Consider the following 22,029-nt stretch of genomic DNA (forward strand, 5'->3'; position numbering starts at 1 on the left):
ATCATTTCTGCAGTTGAGCTCTATTCCATCTGGGGAGTGTCTCTCTTCGATTGCTTGCTCTGGGGGAAGCCAGCTAGTACACTAAGAGGCAGCCTGAGGAGAGGGCTTGAGCTCAGAAGTGGATTTTAGGAGGCCTATAAACCACTCTGTAAGTGAAGCTGGAAGAACATTCTTCCTGAGCCAAGCTTTGAGATGACCAGCCCTGGCCAATACCTCAATTACAGCTTTGTGAGAAACCCAGAACCAAACCACTCAGCTCAGCTGTTCCCTGATTCCTGACTAATAGACACTTTGAGAACACAAATGCTTGTTTTAAAGCACTAAGCAACAGATAACTGGTATAGTATACTGGTAGTAAGTGAGATAGAGTCTCTCTTGGCATGCTCTTGGGATAAAATTACTGTGAGTCTCCTGCGATTAATTTGGATCGGATACAGATTACAGAATATGTGCTGCCTTGTGCAGTATTATTAGCACTTGAGAAATAAAACGGTAATGGTAATTATGAGGACTGTGGATTTAGTTATTGTTAAGTGTCATCAATACCCTGAAGGAAAAAAAATGATAGGCTTGAGTCAGACAACAATCAACCAATAGTATGATAGTATGACTAACAACCACAGGACTTCTATAGCAGCATTTAAATGTCCCCTTATCTCCTACCACTAGAGGACAAATTGGGCTGAAAAATCAGGCCAATGATTTAATTATGATATTAGCAAAATTGCAGAGAGGTTTTCATCTATAAATCTGTCACTAAAACCAGGGCAATGATAGGAAAGGGGTGATATCTTAAAACTGAACTGGACTATCTTAACTTTGAACTGCAGATTCTCCTAAATGCTATAGGCCTAAAGAAGTGTGCCACTCCCCCTTGCCACAGGTAGTAGCCTCTCCTTGCCTGGAGACCACAAGGAGCCTTACTAAGGTGAATGCTTCATAAAATGATACTTGCCCCCTTAAAGGTATAACTTTACTTCCTCCTCATGATTTCTAGGCCAATAAATGCATTCAAATCTCAATGTGACTAGGGAAATAGTTTGTTTATTTTTAAAAAACTACAAAATCTGGCTCACATGCATTAGCAAGAATTAGAAAAACATGTTGCAATCAATCATAGGCATTCTAAACCAGAGACTATAAGGGAGAGATTGTTGGAATAGGAGCAGTCTCTACCTCGTGATTTAATTCCTGAGAAGGACAGCTGGAGTCAGTTCTGTGCTAGTGGAAGGGCTCCTCAAAGCTCAGAGGGAAAACAATGCCTTACAGTAAACGAGATGAAGACACCATCAATGCTTTGGAAGAAGCCACCAGGTTTAGAGAGGAGTGATGCAGGCATCACGTGAGCAGGAAACACTCCCTTTGTCTCTCCCCTTCAGTCTCCAACCAGTAAAACATCCATAACTCAACAAAAGTCCCTCTGCCCAACACATGAGGATGTCAGAGATGTCCACATCTGTACGTCTAACAGTCAGTAGACTGGAACACAGAGAGGAGGCAGAACTGAATAAACTACGGAGGCAGACTCTGCGACCCCAGCTCACCAGCTCCAATGGCTGAGCCTGTAGCCGCAGAGAGCCTGGTAGCAACAGAGGTGGCACACACGACTCCAGTCTCCGGGCTATGCAGCAGAGGGGCCTGCAGCTCTGTCCCTGAAAGCACCCAAGACTCCAGCTCACTGGCATCCTCAATGGCAGCTCTTGTGAATGCCAAAAGCACAGGTGCAGCAGGGGGATCTAAAACCTTAGCTCTTCCTCCCACCCTCCTTCTCTCCCTATGGTGGCAACTCAGGTGATCCCAGATGCAGTGGAGGCACCAACCAATCCAGTGCCCCAGGCAGTGATGCCAGTGACAGCAGCAACCCCAAAGACAGAAGCAGTATCAACAAGGGTACCAGGCAACACCTCTGGCAGGGACAGTGCAGAGTGGGGATATCTCAAATATAGCCAGAGCCATATTTTTCTTATGTAAGAAAAATAAAAAACTTGAACTATATTGCCACCCATAGAGTTATATTTCATAAACATAAATCTGTTTTGTTGGGAAAAAGGCCTTTAATTACAATTTATCAAATTATTAGATTCAAGTTAAAAAAATAAATAAAAAGCTTAAAGATATTTGCTATTTCAAATGCACCAGCAGAGGGACAACCCATGAAGCACCATGAAAAACCACGATTACATGAAATCACAAAAAGAAATTAATAATTCTCCAAAAATCAAACTTAAAATCAGAGAATACTGTGATCTAACTGATAGAGATTTCAAAATAGCTGTCATGAAAAAACTCAATGAGCTATAAGAAAACTCAGAAAGGAATTTCGGTGATCTCAGGAATAAAATTAATAAACAAAAGGAATTCTTTTCCAAAGAGATTGGAGCTCTCAAATAAAGAATCAAATAAATTCTGGAACCAAAGAACTCAATAAATGTGATGAAGACTACATTAGAAAGCACCAAAAATAAAGACCATATGTAAGAGAGAATCAGTGACCGTGAAGATAGAAACCTAGAAATGACGCAGGTAAAAGAGGAGCGGGAACAAACATCCTGCCGGCGACGGAATGAAACACCAACACTGCAGAGTGGTTTAAATCTTTATATTTTAACACTTGCTTCTTACAGCTGCTTTATTTTATATCCCTTGCACAACCCCCTACAGGGCAAGCTGCCAAGCACTATGATTCAGAGACTATACAGTGCGCAGGCGCAGGGCGAGATAACCTTTACCTTGGCTTATTTACTGCAGCTAAGACTTTGTTTTGGGGAACTTTCTTATCAACTTAGAATCCGTTTTGTCCCAAGGCCTGTTCCTTTTGAGGAATCAGAGAAACATCCTTGTGTGCAAGCAATGTTTTTTTCCCATGGGAGCAAACAGGATTTTTAGCTGAACATCTCGTTTGCAAGAATGCTCAGCCCTGGTTGAGAGTCTCGTTTGCAAGCACTTCTCAACCTTCCTTAAACCTAGTTCCCTACACTGGGCAGAACATCTCGTTTGCAAGAATGTCCAGCCCTGGCTGAGAGTCTCGTTTGCAAGCACTTCTCAACCTTCTTTATACTTTGTTCCCTACACATCCTTTTAAAATGAAAAAATAATATGAGAGCTATCTGGCTCCATTAGGAAGTGAAACAATAATAATGGGCATCCAAGGAGGAAAAGAGAGGAGATGGGAGCAGAGAGCTTATATAAAGAAACAGTAGCTGAGACCTTCCCAAACCTGAGGAAGGAACTAGGTAAAGAAACCCACAGAGTTAAGAGAACACCGAATTACCCTGATGCAAAAAGAAATTCTCCAAAACACAACATATTAAAGCTGTCAGAATTTAATGACAGGAAAGAATTTTAAAGGCAGTCAAGGAGAAAAGGACAGTGACTTATAAAGGAACCTCATTAGGCTACAACAGATGTCTCCACAGCAACTCTACAGGCCAGCAGAGAGTAGAATGACACACTCAAAATATTGAAAGATAAAAAAATATCAGCCAAGAACACTCTATTCAGCAAAGTCATCTTTAACATATGAAAGAGAAATAAAGACTTTCTCAGATAAACAAAAGCTGGGGGATTTCATTACCACTAAACCTGCCTTATAAGAAATGTTGAAAGGAGCTCCTGTACCTGAAATGAAAAGGCAAGTATAGCAAACTTTGTGTAAGGTGCTAAATAGACAAAAAGAATCAGAAAATTGTAACTCTGTATCAGAACAATTGTTAAACAATTACAGCATAAATGTTAAAAGGTGGGGGGGAAACAGTATAAATAACTATAACTACTTCAATCTGGTAACAAACTCACACCATAAAAAGGGATGATTTTAGACAACCTAAACATAAAAGGGAAAGCAGGAAAGGATGGAGCCTATATAGACAAGTGGAGATAAGATGTTATCAGCAGGAAAAGGGCTATTTTATCTGTGAGATGTTTTGTACAAACCTCATGGTAACCACAAAACATAAATCTAGAACAGAGACATGAAACATTAAAAAAAAAAAAAAGAGGAAACCAAGAAAAATATCATAGGAGAGCACCAAACTAAAGTATCAGACAGAAACACAAGGATATAGGGATATAGAACTGCCGGCGACGGAATGACACACCAACACTGCAGAGTGGTTTAAATCTTTATATTTTAACACTTGCTTCTTACAGCTGCTTAATTTTATATCCCTTGCACAACAACCTACAGGGCAAGCTGCCAAGCACTACGATTCAGAGACTATACGGTGCGCAGGCGCAGGGCGAGATAACCTTTTCCTTGGCTTATTTACTGCAGCTAAGACTTTGTTTTGGGGAACTTACTTATCAACTTAGAATCCGTTTTGTCCCAAGGTCTGTTCCTTTTGAGGAATCAGAGAAACATCCTTGTGTGCAAGCAATGTTCTTTTCCCATGGGAACAAACAGGATTCTTAGCTGAACATCTCGTTTGCAAGAATGCTCCGCCCTGGTTGACAGTCTCGTTTGCAAGCACTTCTCAACCTTCCTTAAACCTAGTTCCCTACATAGAACAACTAGAAAACAAAAGATAAAATGGCCGTACCCAGTTCCCATTTATCAGTAATCACCCTAATTGTAAAATGACTGAATTCACTAATCAAAAGATACAGAGTGGCTGGGTTGTTTGTTTTTGCTTTTATTTCTTGTGCCTTGGAACACTAATCTAGGAAAATATTGCTACAATTTATGTCAGAGAATGTTTTGCCTATTTTCTTTTCTAGGAGTTTTATGATGTCATGTCTTATACTTAGGTGTTTAAACCATTTTGAACTTATTTTTATATATGGGTGAGGGAATGTTCTAATTTCACGGATTTATATGTAGCTGTCCAGCTTTTCCAACACCTCTTGCTGAAGACTGTCTTTTCTCCATTGTATATTCTTGTCTCCTGCATTGTAGATTGGCTATAGGTGTCTGGGCTCCATGTCCTGTTCCAGTGATCATTGTATATCTGTTTTTGTGCCAATACCATGCTGCTTTGATTACAATACTTTGTAGTATTATCCCAAGGAGCATTTTCAAGTGTTCAGCCATAGTTTGCCATGAGCAACCTGGTCACCTCAAAAACCAGCAATATTTGTTTCTGTAAAGTGTGCCCTTTCCAGTATCTTAGATATTTTATATTTTGATGGCTAGAGTAGCAAATATAAACCAAGAGACAATATACATATCAGAAAAAGAAGATTCAAAGAATGTAAAGGCCTTCCGGTCATTGTTAAAAGAGAAATCATACATAGCAAATACTGGTGAAAGATGGATTAAAACAACCCCAACTTAAGTCTACAAAAAGCAAGTGTGATTTTGTAATTTTTTAAAACAAGTAATTTAAAATGTAGGTCTTTAAAACTCTATAACAACATGCTCGTAACTAATTCCAGTAGTCATGTACAGATGTAAGAGTTGGGCCATAAAGAAGGCTGAGTGCTAAAGAATTAATGCTTTTGAACTGGTGTGCTGGAGAAGATCTTGAGAGTCCCTTGAACAGAAAGGAGATCAAACGGGTCAAACCTAAAGGACATGCACCCTGAGTGTTCACTGGAAGGACTAATCCTGAAGCTGAAGCTCTAGTACTTTGGCCACCTGATGGGAACAGCTGACTCTTTGGAAAAGACTCTGATGTTGGGAAAGATTGAGGGCAAGAGGAGAAGGGGGCAACAGAGGATGAGATGGTTGGATGGCATGAGTGACTGAATGAACATGAGTTTGAGCAAACTCAGGGAGATAGTGAAGGACAGGGAAGCCTGGCCATGCTGCAGTTTTTAAGTTCACAAGGAGTCAGATACAACTTAGCAACAGAACAAGTCTTGAGGCACCTCCATGGTGTTTTCCAGACAGAATTCAAATCCCTTGAACCAAAGCACCCCTCAGTGAATATGATGTTTTCAGTAGCAGTTGTCGTCAGCAATCCAATAGACGTTCCCTCAATAACCTCTCTTAATGCATGGACCCAGCCTTTGGAAGTTTCTCACAATCTCACAAATTACATTTATACCCACAATTTCCCATGACTCTGAAAAATGCATAATAACCAAGATTAATTTAACAAGAAATAATTTTTAACAAGATATCTTTTTAACAACATTAATTTCATAGAAATGTCAAATGGGACACTTTCTTATTTAAAGATGGCCCAGGACAGGGTTAATAATCAGCTGCCTGTTGCTCTGGCCAAGCCATGAGAAGAACATCATGGGTAAAGAATAAAAGCAAAATATAGCAATACAGTATAATCTAAACAAAAGTGTATCGGGTTATTAGTTGGGGTTGTCATGCCCTGCTAAGCTAAGAAAAAACTTAGTGTGGACCTTGAAACGCCAGGTCAGCACAAGTTCAGAACGCTGCTTGTTCACACACAAAGATGTTTTCCCAAGGCATATGAGGGGGTATGACCTCCAACTGGGGGATACCCCTTGTACAAGAAAATAGCAAAGGTAGTTCAAAGTGATCAATAAAATGAGAGACGTGACCAAGGACACAGGAATCTGACTTTATTGCAGCAAAACAGATACTTTTTGCTTACTAAGACATTAAATAAAAGTGATGTGGCTGAGGAACAGGGCTCTTGATCCAAGAGGTCTTGAGTCCCCCAGTCCCATCTCTAAAACTTTAATTCTGTCTCTAGTTTCTTTTTCCCAAGCTGTGTGTCGACCACTTTTGATCCCTACCTGCTGCGCTGGCAGCAGCAGCCCTGTATGCAAAAATTGCTGACCTTAGTTATTCACCGTTCAATAAATAAACCATGTGTGTAACAACTGTCTGCCAGGCATGATTGGCAGCCACCACATGCGTGATTTGAACAAAAGAGATATAGCCTTGTCTTTATAGAGTTTGTAGTCAGGAGACTATAGGAAAGATATAAAGAAAACACACATTAAACATGTAAACACATAAATAAACAGAAAGTTACAAGCTGTGGCAAATATCAGAAAAAGAAGATAATTGGCTGCTATGAATCAGAATGAAAAGATGGACCTATTTTAGATGAAAGTCAGGTTTTAAATACTGAGGGAATCTGTAAGTACTAATACAGCGATGTGGGTTTAATAGACCTAGATAAAGTTTGTATTTGCACTGAGTGTTTTTACTCTCTTTTGGGATCTGTTCTCTGATTTTTAGGTTGTCATTATTTGTTTGACAGGCATGCTTTGCTCCTAACATTAGGAGGATGTGAAAACGTTTGAACTGTAATTTCTCATTTCGGTTTTCAACAATATTCAATAAAACATGTGTGATGCTTAATCACTCAGTAATGGGCTTCCCTGGTAGCTCAGTGGCAAAGAATTCACCTGCCAATGCAGAGGACACAGGTTTGATTCAAGATCCGGGAAGATCCCACCTGCTGCGGAGCAACTCAGCCCGTACACAACTGTTGAGCCTGTGCTCTAAGAGGAGAGGTACCGCGACTACTGAGCCCACCTGCCACAACTCCTAAAGCCCGTATGCTCTAGAGCCCGTGCTCCACATCAGGAGAAGCCACTGCAATGAGAAGCCCGCACACTGCAATGAAAAGCAGCCCCTGCTTGCTACAATTAGAGAAAAGCCGGCCCAGCAGCAAAGAGCCAGTGGAGCCAAAATAATAATAATGACTCGGTATCTTTTTCTGTAGTCTCCCCACCTTTGTTTTCTCCTGAGAAAAAACATATTATGTTGACTCTGCTTCAGAGCAGCTCATGCTCATCCTGAGAAAGATCCCCCACTATAGCCTGCGATGTACCTAGAGTTTGCATTGTAAGCCAATGATAAAGAATTACTATAAATCCGTTTAAATCCTGTGTATTATTCACCCTAGTGATACAACTGAGTAACACCAAATTTGAAAGGGAAAGCTAAAAGTGTTATGAATAAAAAGTATGGGGGGGCTTTGAGAGAGTAACATTGGGGCCCTGATCTGGTTTGAGAGATTTGAGGAGGCCTACCTTGAATAAGTGAGGCTTATGCTAAAATCTGAAAAATAAGTTATATTTGTCTGACATTCTAATGCTAAAACAACTACCTTAATATGAATTATCACTTTACAGATACTCATCTAAAGATGAAGAAAAAAAATAACCTTCTTTTCTAACTAGGACTTAGAGAAGCAATTCATTACAATTTTATTAACAACAAAAATAAAAGTAAATGCAAATTTAATTTAAACTTATTAAAAAATTTTACAGTAAAATAGTAGCCATCATGGTCAACAAAAGAGTCTGAAATGCAGTACTTGGATGCAGTCTCAAAAACGACAGAATGATCTCTGCTCATCTCCAAGGCAAACCATTCAATAGCACAGTAATCCAAGTCTATGCCCCAACCAGTAACACTGAAGAAGCTGAAGTTGAACGGTTCTATGAAGACCTACAAGACCTTTTAGAACTAACACCCAAAAAAGATGTCCTTTTCATTATACAGGACTGGAATGCAAAAGTAGGAAGTCAAGAATCACCTGGAGTAACAGGCAAATTTGGCCTTGGAATGCGGAATGAAGCAGGGCAAATACTTTTAGAGTTTTGCCAAGAAAATGCACTGGTCATAGCAAACACCCTCTTCCAACAACACAAGAGAAGACTCTACACATGGACATCACCAGATGGTCAACACCGAAATCAGATTGATTCTATTCTTTGCAGCCAAAGATGGAGAAGTTCTATAGAGTCAACAAAAACAAGACCAGGAGCTGACTGCGGCTCAGATCATGAATTCCTTATTACCAAATTCAGACTGAAATTGAAGAAAACAGGGAAAACCACTAGACCACTCAGGTATGACATAAATCAAATCCCTTACGATTATACAGTGGAAGTGAGAAATAGATTTAAGGCAATAGATCTGATAGATAGAGTGCCTGATGAACTATGGAATGAGGTTCATGACATTGTACAGGAGACAGGGATCAAGATCATCCCTATGGAAAAGAAATGCAAAAAAGCAAAATGGCTGTCTGGGGAGGCCTTACAAATAGCTGTGAAAAGAAGAGAGGTGAAAAACAAAGGAGAAAAGGAAAGATATAAGGATATGAATGCAGAGTTCCAGAGAATAGCAAGAAGAGATAAGAAAGCCTCCTTCAGTGATCAATGCAAAGAAATAGAGGAAAAGAACAGAATGGGAAAGACTAGAGATCTCTTCAAGAAAATTAGACATACCAAGGGAACATTTCATGCAAAGATGGGCTCGATAAAGGACAGAAATGGTATGGACCTAACAGAAACAGAAGATATTAAGAAGAGGTGGCAAGAACACAGAAGAACTGTACAAAAAAGATCTTCATGACCCAGATAATCACGATGGTGTGATCACTCATTTAGAGCCAGACATCCTGGAATGTGAAGTCAAGTGGGCCTTGGAAAGCATCACTATGATCAAAGCTAGCGGAGGTGATGGAATTCCAGCTGAGCTGTTTCAAATCCTGAATGATGATGCTGTGAAAGTGCTGTACTCAATATGCCAGCAAATTTGGAAGACTCAGCAGTGGCCACAGGACTGGAAAAGGTCAGTTGTCATTCCCATCCCAAAGAAAGGCAGTGCCAAAGAATGCTCAAACTACCACACAATTGCACTCATCTCACATGCTAGTAAAGTAATGCTCAAAATTCTCCAAGCCAGGCTTCAGCAATACGTGAACCGTGAACTTCCCAATGTTCAAGCTGGTTTTAGAAAAGGCAGAAGAACCAGAGATCAAATTGCCAGCATCCGCTGGACCATCGAAAAAGCAAGAGAGTTCCAGAAAAATATCTATTTCTGCTTTATTGACTATGCCAAAGCCTTTGACTGTGTGGATCACAATAAACTGTGGGAAATTCTGAAAGAGATGGGAATACCAGACCACCTGACCTGCCTCTTAAGAAATCTGTTTGCAGATCAGGAAGCAACAGTTAGAATTGGACATGGAACAACAGACTGGTTCCAAATAGGAAAAGGAGTACATCAAGGCTGTATATTGTCACCCTGCTTATTTAACTTATATGCAGAGTACATCATGAGAAACGCTGGACTGGGAGAAACACAAGCTGGAATCAAGATTGCCGGGAGAAATATCAATCACCAGATATGCAGATGACACCACCCTTATGGCAGAAAGTGAAGAGGAAGTAAAAAGCGTCTTGATGAAAGTGAAAGAGCAGAGTGAAAAGGTTGTCTTAAAGCTCAACATTCAGAAAACGAAGATCATGGCATCTGGTCCCATCACTTCATGGGAAATAGATGGGGAAACAATGGAAACAGTGTCAGACTTTATTTCTTTGGGCTCCAAAATCACTGCAGGTGGTGATTGAAGACATGAAATTAAAAGATGCTTACTGCTTGGAAGAAAAGTTATGACCAACCTAGATAGCATATTCAAAAGCAGAGACATTACTTTGCTGACTAAGGTCCATCTAGTCAAGGCTATGGTTTTTCCTGTGGTCATGTATGGATGTGAGAGTTGGACTGTGAAGAAGGCTGAGCGCTGAAGAACTGATGCTTTTGAACTGTGGTGTTGGAGAAGACTCTTGAGAGTCCCTTGGACTGCAAGGAGATCCAACCAGTCCATTCTGAAGATGATCAGGCCTGGGATTTCTTTGGAAGGAATGATGCTAAAGCTGAAACTCCAGTACTTTGGCCACCTCATGTGAAGAGTTGACTCGTTGGAAAAGACTCTGATGCTGGGAGGGATTGGGGGCAGGAGGAGAAGGGGACGACAGGGGATGAGATGTCTGGATGGTATCACTGACTCGATGGACGCGAGTCTGAGTGAGCTCCAGGAATTGGTGATGGACAGGGAGGCCTGGCGTGCTGCCATTCATGGGGTCACAAAGAGTCGGACACGACTGAGCGACTGAACTGAACTGAACAGTAAAAGTAAGATGAGCAAGATCCCTAGAAGTCAAAATTCTACCTTCAGGTAATATCAGGAGAAGGAAATTACAAAGTTCAAATTATACAACTTTCTAGACCAGCAGCTTAACTGGAAAAAAACATGAACTTTGTAAGCAAACATTTCAAATCAAATCCCCACTCCTCTAACAACTGACTGGCATCAAATAATTGGCTCTGCTGTTTTATCTGTTAATAAGAAACATGATATCAACCTCACAGACTGTAATAAGGATTAAATCAATAATGTGCATAAAGGTGCTTGATTTCTAACTAGGCACTCAGTGAGGGTTAGTTTGTTTCCACTAAATAAAACCAAACAGCAGTTTTATCTTGGTTAATAATTTAAATTGCAAACAAGAATTGTAACAGGACAAACTCCTGTTACAGAAATCAATCTCTCAGTAAAAATAAGCCTTCTCTTTACCCTTCCCAAGATAGAGACTGTCAGATTAAAGGACTTTTGGCTAATGATTTATCAGCATGGACATTTCAAAGTCTCTTTTCTGGAAATCAAAGAACTTCCACTGGAGTTAGCCAAGGACCCAGTCCTATCCCAGATCTGGAACCCCAAAGCTACTAGTCCAAAACTGTCTGCTACTACTTCTCAAATTGGGGCTTCCCGGTGGTTCAGTGGTAGAGAATTCACCTGCCAGTGCAGGAGACACAGGTTTGATTCTTGGGTTGGGAAGATCCCCTGGATCAGGAAATAGCAATTCACTCCACTATTCTTGCTTGGGAAATCCCATATACAGAGGAGCCTGGTGGGCTACAGTCCATGGGATTGCAAAGAGTCAGACACAACTAAGTGACTAAGCACAGCACTGTGTGCTCAGCACTATATATATTCATTATCTCAAGGAATTCTTCAAACCACCCAATGAAATAGGATTATCATATCTATTCTAAAGCAGTAAGAAAGGAAGGGAAGTGATCAGGTTGGGACCTGCGCCTCTAGAAGGGGACACAGAGAGGAGGGGGATTACATGGGCTCAGATAGCCTCCCTGTGGAGTGAACAGTTCGAACTACATATTGAGCACCTCAGCCCTGGGGTCCAACACTGGGAGGGCAAGTCCACTTAGCTGGTTTGAAAACCAGTGGGACTGACAGCAGGTCTGTGAGAAACCTAGACTCCACTCACAAAGAATGTGCACACAGCTTGCTCTCTCCCAAAACAAGGTGGAGGAAGCAAACTGAAATTGTCTGGGACTCTGAGCAGTTTCCCACAACTGCCTCGATGTATGTCCCAGCCTGTGCCCCAGCCTGTACCCTAGCCTGAACCAAGTTTCTGCCCTGGCCCTCTTGTTCCATGGCACAGCTCCACACTAGGGCAAGGGAAGATGCAGCCAGAGTGAGTGAGCAGTTGTGAAGGATGGAGCCTACTCAGACCCTACATGGCATCTTAACAGGATGAGAGTGGCCATTGCTAATGCCCATGGAGTCAACAGATCCAGAGCTCTGACTGGGACCAGGACTGCCCCAGCCCATGCCCGGCCTCAGGCTGAAAACCTACACCAGCCTCTCTTGCTCAAGCACCACTTCCCTCTGGGTGGAGGGAGCAGTCAGTTGCTGGGAAGATGGAGAGCACACACTTAGAGGGATTCGAACCAGCTCAGACCCAACCCTCAGGGCTTTTTCTCCAGCAACTAGGGACCTGACCCTGCTCCCAATAGAGTCCTGCTGGACACTGAGCAAAGGAGAAGACCCAGCACACAACTGAAAAAGGAAACAGATATCCAGATACAGAGAGTCTCAAGCAAGATGAACCCAAACAGACCCACACTAAGACATATCACACTCAAAATGGAAAAAGTTCAATAATGAGAGAGTTCTAAAAGTAGCAAGAGAAAAAGAATCATATACAAGAGAATCCCCATAAGGTTATCAGTTGAGGAATGGTAGGATCCGAAGCAAGTTGTAACAGTCTGTAGAAGAGTAACAGGGCAAGTAGGGAGGCTGGTGGAAGCGACTGCAGCAGTACAGACGGCAGAGCAGAAGGACATAATACAAGATGGTGGAGTAGAAAGACGTGCACTCATCTCCTGCAAGAGCCCAAAATTACAGCCCGTCGCTGAACAGCCATCAACTGTGAACAACCATCAACTGGAGGATGTTGGATCCCACCAAAAAGAAGATACCCCACATCCAAGGGCAAAGGAGAAGCCCCAACAAGATGGTGGGAGGGGCAAAATCATGTTTAGAATCAAACCCCGTACCCGCGAGAGACGGTGGGAGGGTGCAAACAAAACCTTGTGTGCACCAGGACCCAGAGGCCACAGAGACTGAGCCAGACCTGCCTTTGAGTGTTTCCGTGACTCCTGTGGAGGCACAGGTCAGCAGTGGCCTGCCACGGGGCCAGGGGCTCTGGCTGTAGCAGACCTGAGTCACAAAGAGTGTGGCATAAGCCCTCTTGGAGGAGGTTGCCATTAGACCCACCATAGAGCTGTCAAGCAGACAACCCACAAACTGCAGAACAATTATACCAAAGAAATTCTCACACTGTTAAGAAAGTTCTAGGCCACACAACATATTTCCCAACCTGGGGATCCAGCAAAGGGACTGAGAAACCCCACCAAATTTGACTTTGGAGGCCAGTGGGATTTGATTACAAAACTTTCACAGGACTGGGGAAACACTCTTGGAGGGCACAGACAAAACCTTGTGTGCACCAGGAGCCTGGAGAAAGGAGCAATGACCCACAAGAGACTGAGTCAGACTTGCCTGTAAGTGTCCAGGAGTCTTGGAGAAGGAAATGGTAACCCACTCCAGTACTCTTGTCTGGAAACTTCCATGGGCTGAGGAGCCTGGTAGGCTACAGTTCATGGGATCACAGAGAGTTGGACAGGACTGAGCAACTTCAGCTTCAGTTTCAGTCCAGGAGTCTCTGGCAGAGGTTTGGCCTCAGGCCAAACAACAGGGAGGGAACAAAGCCCCATCCATCAACAGAAAATTGGATTAAAGATTTATTGAGCTTGGGGCTGCCCATCAGACAATACCCAGTTTCCTCCACACTCAGTCTATTCCATCAAGAAGTTTTCATAAGCCTCTTATCCTTATTCATCAGAGGGCAGAAAGAATGAAAACCATAATCACAGCAAACTAATCAAACTGATCACATGGACAACAGCCTTGTCTAACTCAATGAAACTATGAGCCATACCATGTAGGGACACTCAAGATGGACAGGTCATGGTGGAGAGTTCTGACAAAACATGGTCCACTGGAAAAGGGAATGGCAAACCACTTCAGTTTTCTTGCCTTGAGAACCCCATGAACAGCATGAAAAGGCAAAAAGATACGACACTGAAAGATGAACTCCCCAGATTAGTAAGTGCCCAACATGCTACTAGAGATCATTGGAGAAATAACTCCAGAAAGAATGAAGAGATGGAGCCAAAGCAAAAACAATGCCAAGTTGTGGATGCAATAGGTGATAAAAGCAAAGTCCAATGCTTTAAAGAACAATTAGGAACCTGGAATGTTAAGTCCACGAATCAAAGCAAATTCAGTTCAGTTCAGTTCAGTTCAGTCACTCAGTCATGTCCGACTCTTTGCGACCCCATGAATCGCAGCATGCCAGGCCTCCCTGTCCATCACCAACCCCCTGAGTTCACTCAGACTCACATCCATCGAGTCAGTGATGCCATCCAGCCATCAAAGCAAACTGGAAGTGGTCAAATAGGAGATGGCAAGAGTGAACATCGAAATTTTAGGAATCAGTGAACTAAAATGTACTGGAATGGGCAAATTTATTCTGATGACCATTATATCTACTACTGTGGGCAAGAATCCCTTAGAAGAAATGGAGTAGCCCTCATAGTCAACAAAAGTCCAAAATGCAGTACTTGGGTGCAATCTCAAAAATTACAGAATGATCTCTGTTCATTTCCAAGGCAAGCCATTTAGTATCACAGTAATCCAAGTCTATGACCTAACCAGTAATGCTGAAGAAGCTGAAGTTGAATGGTTCTATGATGACCTATAAGACTTTCTAGAACTAAAACCAAAAAAAGTTGTGCTTTTCATCATAGGGGACTAGAATGTAAAAGTAGAAAGTCAAGAGATACCTGGAAAGTGAAAGTGAAGTCACTCAGTCGTGTCCGACTCTTTGTGACCCCGTGGACTGTAGCCCACCTGGCTCCTCTGCCCATGGGATTCTCCAGGCAAGAATACTGGAGTGGGTTGCCATTTCCTTCTCCAGAGGATCTTCCCGACCCAGGGATCGAACCCAGGTCTCCTGCATTGCAGGCAGATGCTTTAACCTCTGAGCCACCAGGGAAGCCAAGAAATACCTGGAGTAACAAGCAAATTTGGCCTTGGAGTACAAAACGAAGCACGGCACGGACTAACACAGTTTAACCAAGAGAGCACACTGGTCACAGCAAACACCTGCTTCCAACAACACAAGAAACGACTCTACACACGGACATCATCAGATGGTCAATACCAAAATCAAATTGATTACATTCTTTGCAGCCAAAGATGGAGAACTCTATACAGTCAGCAAAAACAAGACCGGGAGTTGACTGTGGCTCAGATCATGAACTCCTTATTGCAAAAATCAGACTTAAATTGAAGAAAGTAGGGAAAACCACTAGACCATTCAGGTATGACATAAATCAAATACCTTTTGATTATACAGTGGAAGTGAGAAATAGATTCAATGAACTAGAGCTAATAGAGTGCCTGAAGAACTGTGGACAGAAATTTGTGCCATTGTACAGGAGGCAGTGCTCAAGACCATCCCCAGAGAAAAACAAATGCAAAAAGGCAAAATAGTTGTCTGAGGAGGCCTTACAAATAACTGAGAAAAGAAGAGAAGCTATAGACAAAGGAGAAAAGGAAAGATATACCTATCTGAATGCAGAATTCCAAAGAATAGCAAGGAGAGATAAGACAGCCTTCCTCAGTGATTAGTGCAAAGAAATACAGGAAAACAATAGAATGGAAAAGACTAGAGATCTCTTCAAGAAAATTAGACATAGCAAGGGAAGATTTCATGCAAAGATGGGCACAATAAAGGACAGAAATGGTATGGACCTAACAGAAGCCAAAGATATTAAGAAAAGGTGACAAGAATACACAGAAGAACTATACAAAAAAGATGTTAATGACCCAGATAACCATGAGGGTGTGCTCACTCACCTAGAGCCAGACATCCTGGTGTCAGAAGTCAAATGGGCCTTAGGAAGCATCACTACAAACTAAGCTAGTGGAGGCAAACTATTTCAAGTCCTAAAAGATGATGGTATTAAAGCTGTACTCAATATGCTATCAAATTTGGAAAACTCAGAAATCAGGACTGGAAAAGGTCAGTTTTCATTCCAATCCCAAAGAAAGGCAATGTGAAAGAATGTTTAAACTACCCTAAAATTGCACTCATCTCACATGCTAGCAAAGTAATGCTCAAAGTTCTTCAAGCGAGGCTTCAATAGTATGTGAACCAAGAACTTCTAGATGTTCAAGTTGGATTTAGAAAAGGCAGAGGAATCAGAGATCAAATTGCTAACATCTGCTGGGTCATCAAAAAAGCAAGAGAATTCCAGAAAAACATCTACTTCTGCTTTATTGACTATGCTAAAGCCTTTGACTATGTGGATCACAACAAACTATGCAAACTGTGGGAAAAAAGATGGGAATACCAGACCACCTGATCTGCCTTCTGAGAAACCTGTATGCAGGCCAAGTAGCAACAAATAGAACTAGACATGGAACAACAGACTGTTTTCAAATTGGGAAAGGAGTACGTCAAGGTGGTATACTGTCACCCTGTTTATCTAACATATGCAGAGTACACCATGCAAAATGCCTGGCTGGATGAAGCACAAGCCAGAATCAAGATTGCCGGGAGAAAGATCAATAACCTCAGATATGCAGATGACACCACCCTTCTGGCAGAAAACAAAGAGGAACTAAAGAGCTTCTTGATGAAGGTGAAAGAGGAGAGTGAAAAAAGCTGGCTTAAAGCTCAACATTCAGAAGGTAGAGAAAGATGGCAGAGGAATAGGATGGGAAGACCACTTTCTCCCTCACAAATTCCTCAAAAGAACATTTCAACGCCGAGCAAACTCCACAAAACAACTTCTGTAGGCTGGCAGAGGACATCAGGCAACCAGAAAAGCAGACCATTGTCTTCAAAAACAGGTAGGAAAAAATATAAAAGATGAAAAAGGAGACAAAGGAGGTGGGGAGGGAGCTCCGTCCCGGGAAGGGAAGCCCATCCCGGGAAGGGAATTTTAAGAAGAGAGGTTTCCAAACACCAGGAAACACTCTCCCTGCTGAGTCTGTGGCAAGCCTTGGAAACACAGAGGGCAACATAACAGGAAAGAAAAATAGATAAATAATTAAAACCAACAGATTACAAGCCCAACAGTAACTCCCCCAGCGGAAAAGCAGCACAGACGCCTGCATCCGCCATTGGGAAGTGGGGGCAGGGCAGGGACGCGAGGGAAGGGGGGGGGGGTTGCAGTGCTTTGTAAGAATCGGGCAGGAACGCCCCACCCGCAACCAGAACGATCTAACTTGGGCTAGCAAACCAGACTGTGGGATAGCTACCACGCGAAAAGCTCGAACATAAGACACTGCCAGGACCGAGCACAGAACAAAGGACGGAACGGAAAAAGCCGGCTGCAGACCATTCCCCACCGGGGACAGGCAGCCAGAGCCGTAAGGACTGGAAAGGGGCAATTGCAGACCCAGAGAGACTTTACGTACCTAACTGCAAGCAGGCTCCTTTGCTAAGGCTCCTGGGGGTGTGGACAGTCACAGTCTGCCTCACGGGGTGCGCCAGCGGTCCACCCAGAGAGCTGAGCGGCAGCGGCGGAAAAGGTGACAAGCCGCGGCAATCGCGCTCGCCAAACTCCTGAGCCACTCGGACCTGGAAAGGGCACAAAGCGCAGTCCCAGCCGCATTTGTGCCTCTGAGGGCTGCCTGAGCGCCGAACCTGAGCGGCTTGGACCGGGGAAGTGCACGCAGCCTAGGGCCGGCCCCAGACGGTTCCCGGCTGAGCATCGTAGAGCCGGAGCGGTTTGTGCGCCGCGAGAAAGGACAGGTCAAGTGGGGCTGAGATATGGTGTGCACACGACAGTGCTATTTGTTTGCAGCATCCCCCCTCCCCACAGCGCGACTGAACTAGTGAGCCTAAAAAACCAGCAAACAGAAGAAGTTAAACAGAGGGAACCACCTTGGAAGTGAGCCCACATGGCCCATAACATCAGAGAAGGGTCAGAGATATTTTTAATATTTTTAAAATCATTCCTTTTTTTTTTTTTGCTTTTTACTTTTTTTTTCTTTTTTTTTCTAGCTTTTTTTTAATTGTTAAGTCTTCTATTTCTCCTCTAATTTTTATTTCTATAACCTATTATTACTATTTTTAAAAAAAAGACTTTTTTTTTTTTTTAAGGCAAACACCATATATACTCTTTGGATGGTTATTGGTGTTTTTTTTTGTTTGTTTGTTTTTTAATAATTCTTTTTTTTTCTTTCTTCCTTTTTCCTTCTGCTTTTCTTTAATATTGTATCTTTGAAAATCCAACCTCTACTCCAGATTTTTAATCTTTGCTCTTAGGTTTTTGTTGTCAATTTTGTACATTTAAAAACCCAAACTTCACTACCCAAGTTTACCTGAGAGCGAGATTACTGGCTTGACCACTCTCTCCTCCTCTGGACTCTCCTTTTTCTCCACCAGGTGGCCTCTGTCTCTTTTCTCCCCCATCTCTTCTCTATCCAACTCTGTGAATCTCTGTGTGTTCCAGACGGTAGAGAACACCTAAGGAACTGGTTACTGGCCGGATTTGTCTCTTTCCTATTCATTCCTCTCTCTTATCCTCCTGGTCACCTCTGTCTACTTCCTCCCTCTCCTCTTCCCCATATAACTCTGTAAATACCTCTGAGCAGTCCAGACTATAGAGCGCACATAAGGAAGTGACTACTGGCTAGCTTGCTCTCTCCTCTTTTGATCTCACCGCATCTCATTCCAGTTACCTCTAACTACCCCCTCCATCTTCCCTTCTCCTTGTAACTCAGTGAACCTCTCTGAGTGTCCCTCAATGTGGAGAAACTTTTCATCTTTAACCTAGATGTTTTATCGTCAGTGCTGTATAGATAGAGAAATCTAGAGGCTACTGTAAAAATAAAACTGAAAACCAGAAGCAGGAAGCTTAAATCCAAAATCTGAAAACATTAGAGAACTCTTGAATTCAGGGAACATTAAGCAATAGGAGCTCATCAATTGCCTTCATACCTACACCGAAACCAAGCTCCACCCAAGGGCCAACAAGTTCCAAAACAAGACATACCACGCAAATTCTCCAGCAACACAGGAACACTCCCCTGAGCTTCAATATACAGGCAGCTCAAAATTATCCCAAAACCTTTGATGTCTCATAACCCATTAGGGGTCACTCCACTGCACTCCAGAGAGAAGAAACCCAGCTCCACCCACCAAAACTCCAACACAAGCCTCCCTAACCAGGAAACCTTGACAAGCCACTGATAGAACCCCACCCAAAGTGAGGAAGCTCCATAATAAAGAGAACTCCAAAAATTACCAGAATATAAAAAGGCCACCCCAAACGCAGCAATATAACCAAGATGAAGAGACAGAGGAATACTCAGCAGGCAAAGGAACAGGAGAGTTGCCCACCAAACCAAACAAAAGAGAAAGAAGTAGGGAATCTACCGGAGAAGGAATTCCGAATATTGATAGTGAAAATGATCCAAAATCTTGAAATCAAAATGGAAACACGGATAAATAGCCTAGAGACAAGGATTGAGAAGATGCAAGAAAGGTTCAACAAGGACCTAGAAGAAATAAAAAAGAGTCAAAATATAATGAATAACGCAATAAATGAGATCAGAAACACTCTGGAGGCAACAAATAGTAGAATAACGGAGGCAGAAGATAGGATTAGTGAAATAGAAGATAGAATGGTAGAAATAAATGAATCAGAGAGGAAACAAGAAAAACGAATTAAAAGAAACGAGGACAATCTCAGAGACCTCCAGGACAATATGAAACGCTCCAACATTCGAATTATAGGAGTCCCAGAAGAAGAAGACAGAAAGAAAGATCATGAGAAAATCCTTGAGGAGATAATAGTTGAAAACTTCCCTAAGATGGGGAAGGAAATAATCACCCAAGTCCAAGAAACACAGAGAGTTCCAAATGGGATAAACCCAAGGCGAAACACCCCAAGACACATATTAATCAAATCAACAAAGATCAAACACAAAGAACAAATATTAAAAGCAGCAAGGGAAAAACAACAAATAACACACAAGGGGATTCCCATAAGGATAACAGCTGATCTTTCAATAGAAACTCTTCAGGCCAGGAGGGAATGGCAAGACATACTTAAAGTGATGAAAGACAATAACCTACAGCCCAGATTACTGTACCCAGCAAGGATCTCATTCAAATACGAAGGAGAAATCAAAAGCTTTACAGACAAGCAAAAGCTGAGGGAATTCAGCACCACCAAACCAGCTCTCCAACAAATTCTAAAGGATATCCTCTAGACAGGAAACACAAAAAGGGTGTATAAACCTGAACCCAAAACAATAAAGTAAATGGTAACGGGATCATACTTATCAATAATTACCTTAAACATAAATGGGTTGAATGCCCCAACCAAAAGAGAAAGACTGGCCGAATGGATACAAAAACAAGACCCCTCTATATGCTGCTTACAAGAGACCCACCTCAAAACAAGGGACACATACAGACTGAAAGTGAAGGGCTGGAAAAAGATATACCACGCAAATAGAGACCAAAAGAAAGCAGGAGTGGCAATAGTCATATCCGATAAAATAGACTTTAAAACAAAGGCTGTGAAAAGAGACAAAGAAGGCCACTACATAATGATCAAAGAAACAATCCAAGAAGAAGATATAACAATTATAAATATATATGCACCTAATATAGGAGCACCACAATATGTAACACAAATGCTAACAAGTATGAAAGGGGAAATCAACAATAACACAATAATAGTGGGAGACTTTAATACCCCACTCACACCTATGGACAGATCAACTAAACAGAAAATTCACAAAGAAACGTAAACTTTAAATGATACATTAGATCAGTTAGACCTAACTGATATCTATAGGACATTTCACCCCAAAACAATGAATTTCACCTTTTTTTCAAGTGCTCATGGAACCTTCTCCAGGATAGATCACATCCTGGGCCATAAATCTAAACTTCATAAATTCAAAAAAATCGAAATCATTCCAAGCATCTTTTCTGACCATAATGCAGTAAGATTAGATCTCAATTACAGGAGAAAAACTATTAAAAATTCCAACATATGGAGGATGAAAAACACACTTCTGAATAACCAACAAATCACAGAAGAAATCAAAAAAGAAATCAAAATATGCATAGAAACTAATGAAAATGAAAAGACAACAACCCAAAACCTGTGGGACACTATAAAAGCAGTGCTAAGAGGAAAGTTCATAGCAATACAGGCATACCTCAAGAAACATGAAAAAAGTCAAATAAATAACCTAACTCTACAACTAAAGCAACTAGAAAAGGAAGAATTGGAGAACCCCAGAGTTAGTAGAAGGAAAGAAATCTTAAAAATTAGGGCAGAAATAAATGCAAAAGAAACAAAAGAGACCATAGCAAAAATCAACAAAGCCAAAAGCTGGTTCTTTGAAAGGATATAAATAAAATTGACAAACCATTACCCAGACTCATCAAGAAGCAAAGAGAGAAAAATCAAATCAATAAAATTAGAAATGAAAATGGAGAGATCACAACAGAGAACACAGAAATACAAAGGATCATAAGAGACTACTATCAGCAGTTGTATGCCAATAAAATGGACAACGTGGAAGAAATGGACAAATTCTTAGAAAAGTACAATTTTCCAAAACTGAACCAGGAAGAAATAGAAAATCTTAACAGACCCATCACAAGCACGGAAATTGAAACTGTAATCAGAAATCTTCCAGCAAACAAAAGCCCAGGTCCAGACGGCTTCACAGCTGAATTCTACCAAAAATTTCGAGAAGAGCTAACACCTATCCTACTCAAACTCTTCCAGAAAATTGCAGAGGAAGGGAAACTTCCAAACTCATTCTATGAGGCCACCATCACCCTAATACCAAAACCTGACAAAGATGTCACAAAAAAAGAAAACTACAGGCAAATATCACTGATGAACATAGATGCAAAAATCCTCAACAA

The 22,029-nt window shown here is 41.7% G+C and overlaps 2 protein-coding genes across 3 annotated transcripts in view; one reads left to right on the forward strand and one right to left on the reverse strand.

Annotated features, from left to right (window-relative positions):
- The window catches only part of LOC138442397 (alcohol dehydrogenase 1-like), a 79,495-nt gene extending 61,781 nt beyond the window's left edge, over positions 1–17,714 (reverse strand). Inside the window, exon 1 of the mRNA XM_069593653.1 lies at positions 17,541–17,714. The gene's annotated coding sequence lies outside the window, so the exon portion shown is untranslated. The remainder of the gene's footprint in view (positions 1–17,540) is intronic.
- Positions 16,723–22,029, forward strand: part of LOC138442392 (all-trans-retinol dehydrogenase [NAD(+)] ADH4-like) — an 86,449-nt gene continuing 81,142 nt past the window's right edge. The window contains exon 1 of one of the 2 annotated variants that reach the window (XM_069593647.1): positions 16,723–16,970. The gene's annotated coding sequence lies outside the window, so the exon portion shown is untranslated. The remainder of the gene's footprint in view (positions 16,971–22,029) is intronic. The other variant, XM_069593649.1, reaches the window with a different exon arrangement.

The sequence above is a fragment of the Ovis canadensis genome, chromosome 6 (genome assembly GCF_042477335.2).
Source record: "Ovis canadensis isolate MfBH-ARS-UI-01 breed Bighorn chromosome 6, ARS-UI_OviCan_v2, whole genome shotgun sequence".
Taxonomy (NCBI): domain Eukaryota; kingdom Metazoa; phylum Chordata; class Mammalia; order Artiodactyla; family Bovidae; genus Ovis; species Ovis canadensis.